Below are 7500 nucleotides of genomic sequence, written 5' to 3'. Positions count from 1 at the left end.
TTCATTTGGATTATAAGACCTGCAAATAAATACTCGTCGAACCCCCCCCCCCTACCCCCTCCCAACCCCCCCCCCCCCAAAAAAAAAAAAAAAACAAACAAAAAAAACCAAACAATAAAACAAAACAAAACGAAAAGAAAGAGAAAAAGAAGGGGCAGAAAACCGACATTTTATTTCACGACGAGACAGACGGCTGCTATCACGAAAGGTGGTAATTGGTAAATTTTAAAGCAAAAAAAAAAAAAACAAAAAAAAAACGCCAGAGCAGTTTACAAAACTGTCAAATAATTTACGATATCGTAAAGACAGCTTGAAACCGTCGGGTTTGCGGTATCAGACGGTTTATAAATAAAACAGAATACAGTAGAGTAATATATGGCCTAAAAATAGAACATTATCACACTGATGGTTTCCGTTTACCACGCAGGTCTAATTTGTTGTTTATATAGATAGAATGCGCTTGGCCAAGGAGTTCACAACATTGTCATCCGGAAGTATAACGGACCAACAGACAAACTCTGTGTAACCATGAACTTTTATAGTCTGGTTCATACAGTTTAGTGAGAACAACTCACAAACGCGGATGGCAAAAACAATAACAAAGGCCCGAGCGACGTCATCTGCATACTATCTATAATTTATAATGACGCCTGGCTAGTTTTCTTTCAGTCGACATCTCATGAATTCTGTTCCACACAATAGTGGAGAGGATGGATCAAAGAATTCTTAATTTTAATCACAAAATCAAAGTTCCCTTAGATATTATTATTATTTTTGGTTAATACCCAGCAACCACAGTGACAACCCTCGTGAATCGAGACGTTCTTAATACACTAAATATCTCTCACGCTCGTTCAGGCCATGTATATTATATATATATATATATATATATATATATATATATATATATATATATATATATATATATTTATATACACGTCCCTAATACACTAAAATCCTCCACGCTCGTTCAGGCTCGTTTCTCTCTCTCTCTCTCTCTCTCTCTCTCTCTCTCTCTCTGTCTCTCTCTCTCTCTCTCTCTCTCTCTCTCTCTCTATATATATATATATATATATATATATATATATAGTAATTGTTCACCCTTTTAGTAAATGGAGTTTATTGCTGCCAGCTATTTTACCGCCATCCCACAATGTATTACTGATAGATCACAGCCTACAATATCGCTATGAGGTAAGTCACTACTACTATCACAATCAGATCATACAGCACGTTATTCTATAACATTTGCATTAGGTAAGGTTGAGTTGACGAAAACAAAATGCCTTGTGAAAGTCAAATGCGCTCCAAACCAAGAAAAGCAAAAAAGACCCAAAACAAAATAAATTTTAAAAAAATATTGTTAAAAAAGAAAGAAATAAGCCCCGAGAAAAACAAACGAAAAAAAAAAAAACAATAACAAAGCAAAACTAAACAAAAAAAAAAAAACCCCGATAAAACAAAACACACACACACACACACACACACACACACACACACACACACACACACACACACACACAGAGAGAACAACAAATACCCCCCCCCTCCCAAATAACACCTCCAACCAAAAACAAAAAACAAAACAAAACAAAAAAAAAAAAGACAACCAAAAAAAAAAAACAAACAAACAAAAAAAAAAAAAAACAAAAAAAAAAAAACAAACCCAAAACATTTTGAGCTTCTTTTTACTTTTATTTTTGGAGGACAATATTTACTTAATGTATACAAACCGCTTAACAACGGGTTCCAGCCCAATTCAACAGCATCACTTATCATATAGGACGAGACATGAAGGCCGTTAAGTGCTATGACAAATTTGTATTTTAGACAGGGACAACGCTATTACGGTGATGTACTAAGTTTACACCGGAGTGGAACAAAAGAACATAAGTAAAGAGATGGATAAGAGCCTTTTTCAATGACTTGAATATGTGCCGCTCAGAGAAGGACTCGAACCAAGGGAATATGAGTGAAGAGCCTTTTTACAAGGACTCAACAATGCGCCTTCGCCTTCTTCTCCTTTCTCCTCCTCCTCCTCCTCCTTCTTCTTCTTCTTCTTCTTCTTCTCTCTTCTTCTTCTTCTTCTTCTTCTTCTTCTTCTTCTTCTTCTTCTTCTTCTTCTTTCTTCTTCTTCTTCTTCTTCTTCTTCTTCTTCTTCTTCTTCTTCTTCTTCTTCTTCTTCTTCTTCTTCTTCTTCTTCTTCTTCTTCTTCTTCTTCTTCTTCTTCTTTTTATTTAATTTATTATTATTTTTTTTTAAACCGTCATAATTATTATCTAGGAGGTACAGCCCATAGCTTTCAGCAGCTTAGTACATTACGGTTACTTTTACCATAAGACACGACTTATCGCTACAATCTTTGGCTATTGCCTTTCCAATTAGGCCACACTACCAAGATCTATAATTAACATTAACATTCCCACAATACAAAACAGGTGGAAGAAGGCCGCAGAAAAATGTTGTTGACTATGCGTGGTTGGTTGCTCGAAAAACTTAAAACATCAACAGAAACATTTACATATAAATTTAAATGGTCATGGATTCAAATTGGGGTGATGGAGGCGTTTGGGGTTGTTGCGGTTATTTGAATAAATAAATAATATAATATAAAGAAATAAAGAAATAAATGGTAAATAAATAAAATAGATATATAAAATAAAATAAGATACGATAAGATAGATTAAATAAATAAATAAATAAAAATAATTTTTAAAAAACATAAAACAAACAACCAAATAAATAATGAATAGATAAATAAATATAAAGATAGATAAAGAGAAATCATTTATATTGTGTATTTCCAAGGTAATTGCGCTTCATTAAGCTTTATTCTACTCCCGACATGTCATAGAACCATATTATTTCCATTTCATAATACAGTAAAACTCGCCTATTATGCGCCCCTTTTATACTAATATTCTTACGGTACCCGTCGCTGTGCCTGAGGCACATGTGAGTCGAGTCGGGTGTTTAAAGTGCTTTACCCAAGGAAATAACGCTCGACTATAAACATGATCACTGTCATCGATGCGACTTCTAAAACTGACCACGCTTACCGAGGTAATTTCAAAGGGTTTGCACAAAATTGCTTGCTAATTTCAAATTTCATTGAATAAAACTAATAATGAAATAAACGAATATTAGAGTTATTTTTTCAAGGAACAGAATATATATCTACGTATCAAGTGTTGTTTCGGAATCAAAACCATTCTTCAGCAAAAAAAACAAAACAAAACAAAAAAAAAAAAAATAAAAATAAAATAAAGACAAAACAAAACAAAACAAACAAAGAATATAAACGTTCAAAACCGGAACGTCAAATTGATACGGGAAACGACAATATTTCTTTTTAGTTCAGTAGTAAGGAGGGGGCGGGGGGGGGGGGGGTGGCGGGGTTGGGATGGGGAGGTGAGGGGGGAGGCAAATATTTTAACTTTACTTGGAATTAGCGTTTAAAACCCCATAGAACTTTACTTTATTCTGTTTGTCTTCCTAACCATTGAAACGAATAATAACAATTGTTTACAACGCAAATATATGAAAAAACTACTTTCCGCAACTTTTAAACTTGACCCATCTACCATTACAAAGTCTACCATGAAAAACAAGCTTTGAACATTCAAACTGCTCTTCTTCCCCAATATTCAATTAACGTTCAGTATTAACAAAAGTCAGTGTGGCCATTCATTTGGCGGATCTTTATCGCTGACATGCTATGCCATTACTTATACATTATTATTGTCAGTAATATATGTGTCCATTAGTACGCAACGCAACAGGTAGGTAGATAGAGTTCGTGGTGCAGAGAAACCGCCTATGGCAATCAAGACCTACTGAAAGCCCGGACGAGTTATGATAGGTAAAACTCACTCCTTTATGGATTTTTTTAAAAAGGGTTTTACGGCGCTTTCAATTAATAAGGGCGAAAATGGGATAGTTAAAAGTTGTAGAATTGCAATTAAAGCACCCAAGTAATGGAAAGACAAAGGGGAATTAGTTCAAATAGGAAAAAATGTAGATAACAAGAGCACACTATCGGTGTACTTAGTTTGAGATCACCAAGAAGTCTCATACAGACACAAGCACAGGTCCCTACTTAAGAGGAATGCACTCAAATGTTTACAAATTATACATTACATGTAAACAAAACATAATACAGTGCATAACAGAGAGATAATTTACAAGGAAAAAAATATAATCTCTCAAAACGACCTATACATTTGACTGTTTCCCTCTCAGCCAGGGTATCCGGCCAGGGCCTGGACAAAACCAATTAATCTCATTTCAAGACAAAGACAGAAAGCAAATTGGAAAACAGATATAAGGGGAAAGAAGACACAGTAAGTAACTCCCTGCCCACTATGGGAGGTCAGGAACCCACCCAGACTCATATATGGATGGAACGCACTGAGTTCAAAACTGCCCCCTCAGACAACACGGTGATTTTTTTTTCGTCATTGAAGAAATGAGATTGTTTTCGACGTCAAAGACATGAAATTGTTTACGACAATGAAGACATGAACATTTTCGACAGTGAAGGCATAAAACTGTTTACGACATTGATGACATAAAACTGTTTACGACATTGATGGAATAAAACTGTTTACGATATTGAAGACATGAAACTGTTTTCGTGCTCTCGTGCTCTCGTGCTCGTAAGCGGTTTGCAAAAAGTCCCTGACTAGCAGCAACACGTAACATAAAATACGAGACATGACGCCAGTTAGGCGATATTACAATTATTGTTTTTTTTCCGACAGAGACAACGATGTTAATGGCGAAGTACTCATTTTACACCTGTGTACAGTGAGAGAATGTGAGTGAAGATCCTTTTCCAAACACTCAATTATGCGCTTAGCGAGGCTGAAACCCAGGACCTTCCGATCCAAAAGCGAGAGTCATACCACAAGACCACATAACCACACTTCCAATGAAATTCCAGGTTTGAGAGTTTTTGGCAACATGAGTCACTTTAGTCGATCGATTTTTGAAGGTCACGTTTTCTGGCCAAAATTGAAATTCGTGTTTGTTTTTCACAGTACGACAACAGTACAGTTATACTGGAGGAATATGATTCAATAGTCTGATGTCACGTCCGCACAGAAACGAGCAGCTTTGTTCTAAACAAAGAAAATTGGTACTTTTTATTCTTTATGCTGGCTAGAACTTTTTCACAAAGACTGTTGAAGCCTATTGTCATTTTAAAGAAAAATGATAACTATAAGTATTGACATGTAAATTTCAATTTATTAAACGAAGAGAGATACTGTGGACGTTTCGGATTTCCCCTTTTCCAACAAAACACGATGAATGAATGAAACATCTCTCATTCGTCCTTAGTGTTTCATTCATTCATCGTGTTTTGTTGATAAAGGGGAAACCGGAAAAGTCCACTGTATCTGTCTTCGTTTAATAAATTGAAGCTTAACTTTCAATACTTATCGTTAGTTTTTCCTTCGAACTTCAAGCAGCAACGTTTTCACGATTTTAAACAAAGAACATTTCGCCATTAGAGAGCTCAAACATAAAAGTCACATTTTATTAGTTTAGTCAAACACAATCTGAAACTTCAAATAAGTGTCATTGAATATGTAAAACTTGTATGGCGATGAGAGAGACTTTGAAGCTCACGTTGCTGGGCAGTGATGAATGTGGGCGGTTTGGAGGTTCTCTTAATTATACAATGTGTCCATATTTGCTTTCACTAAAATATCGTAGAATATGAGGTGATCTTATTCATATGTTATATAGACTCGTGTATGTTTCTTACAATATAGTTTATAATGATTTTAAAAAAAAATTATTCGCATGTTACAAACACTAGGGGGAGATAAGTTTAAGATATTTGTTTAAATAAGTACTTCGTCTATAAGGAAAAATAACCTAATGCAGAGAACTGTGACAATTTGGAAAAAAAAACTAAAATTTGAGACCAAAAAAATCTTATTCAATTAATATTTTAAAGAATGCCAATGATAAATAATTTATCAACATAGTATTTGATTTTGATGAACAATGTTACATGACATTGAATATTATTGCATTCTGTATATCAATTATTTGAAACTCTCGAATGTACAAGTTGGACATGCCAAATGAATGTAAATGCAGTAAATTATACTATGAGTATTGAATATGACACGTATTTATGTATTGATATTTGATTCTCAATATTATCAATTAATTGACATTGGTTACTTTTTATATAATTGATAAATTGTATCTTTGCGTAAAAGTTACACTGAGCATTTAAAGGTTTTTAGAACCTTTTAGTTCTTAAACGATACGATCTTTCCTTGATTTCAAATACTTATTATTCTAAACCCGTTATAGATAGTTACATCTGGTTTTCTCCATCTTCCAAGGAAAAGTCAGACAGACATCTATGCTCATTAGTTATTAACCCACATTACATCACCAAATGTAACAAAATCAACCTGAACTTAAAAGACATCATTTTTCTCTCCTTCTTTTTCGGACAGGCAACAGTGAGATACAAATTATTTTTGTGTATCTAATGTGATTGCGTGGAACAAAATTGTCAAAGATAGCTCAATAAGTTTTTATAGCTGTTTTTGCAGACCATTAAAGTTAAATTCGGACCCTCTGTTTGAAATGCCTTACCGCAGAGCATTCGTGAAAAAGAATCTTTGTCTATTTTTAAACGTTCGCTTAAAACATATTATCTGTTTCGTCTTTAGTAGATGATATGAGAAGCAAGACAGGTCTGTCTGGTTTGCGTTGTGTGTGTGTTGTGTGTGTGTGTGTGTGTATGCTTGTGTGTGTGAATGAGTATGTTTCAGCCAAAGTAATTTGTAATTTAATCGCTTAGAGTCTGGTGTCTCGGAGTTAAAGCGTTATATACGTTTTCAGCATTATTAAACGACTTTTAAAATAATAGGATTAACTGAATTTGCTGTGACAATTACTGCAGTACTCTGGAAAAACCTATATTTTAAAATTTGGCCAGAAAACCCGTCCTACAAATATCAATCGATTTCAATGACCCTCATCTTGGCAAAAACTCTCAAATCTGGGACTTCGCGAAGTCAAAATAATGTTAAATCTAACTCAAAATTGCGTTCGGTTGAGCGGATGAGATAGCAGTTGCAAAAATGTCAAGGTTGAAAGGAAAATGGTGATAATGATACTGATGATTCTAATGATTGCATTTCTCGTTACGTCAGTGTCCAGACAAGAAAATGTGCTAATGATGTGTTTGACACAGAGAAAATCACGAAAATTACAAATCGAAATATTAAAGGAGACCGATATAAATATCAAGACCCTTATCCATCATTCTTGTTTGCTTTACGTGTCATATCTAATTTTTTCTTTTAATTGAGTTTTTATATAGCGCAATATCCACTAAACGTGCTCAAAGCGCTTTACAACTGGTCTCTGATCAACAGCAACACGTAACATGTAGAACGAGACATGACGCCTTTTTACTCGATATTACGTTTTTTTTTTCTCGACAGAGACAAAGCTGTTAAA

The 7500-nt window shown here is 34.4% G+C and overlaps 1 protein-coding gene across 4 annotated transcripts in view; it reads right to left on the bottom strand.

Annotated features, from left to right (window-relative positions):
- LOC144975160 (cadherin-like and PC-esterase domain-containing protein 1) overlaps nucleotides 1–7500 on the bottom strand; it is a 96876-nt gene that overhangs the window by 67142 nt on the left and 22234 nt on the right. The window lies entirely within an intron of this gene.

Source organism: Berghia stephanieae, chromosome 6 (genome assembly GCF_034508935.2).
Source record: "Berghia stephanieae isolate SIO BIC M18660-M18661 chromosome 6, UCSD_Bste_1.3, whole genome shotgun sequence".
Lineage (NCBI taxonomy): Eukaryota > Metazoa > Mollusca > Gastropoda > Nudibranchia > Aeolidiidae > Berghia > Berghia stephanieae.
The sequence above is the reverse complement of the archived record's forward strand: the minus strand, read 5'-3'. Positions and strand labels throughout refer to the sequence as shown.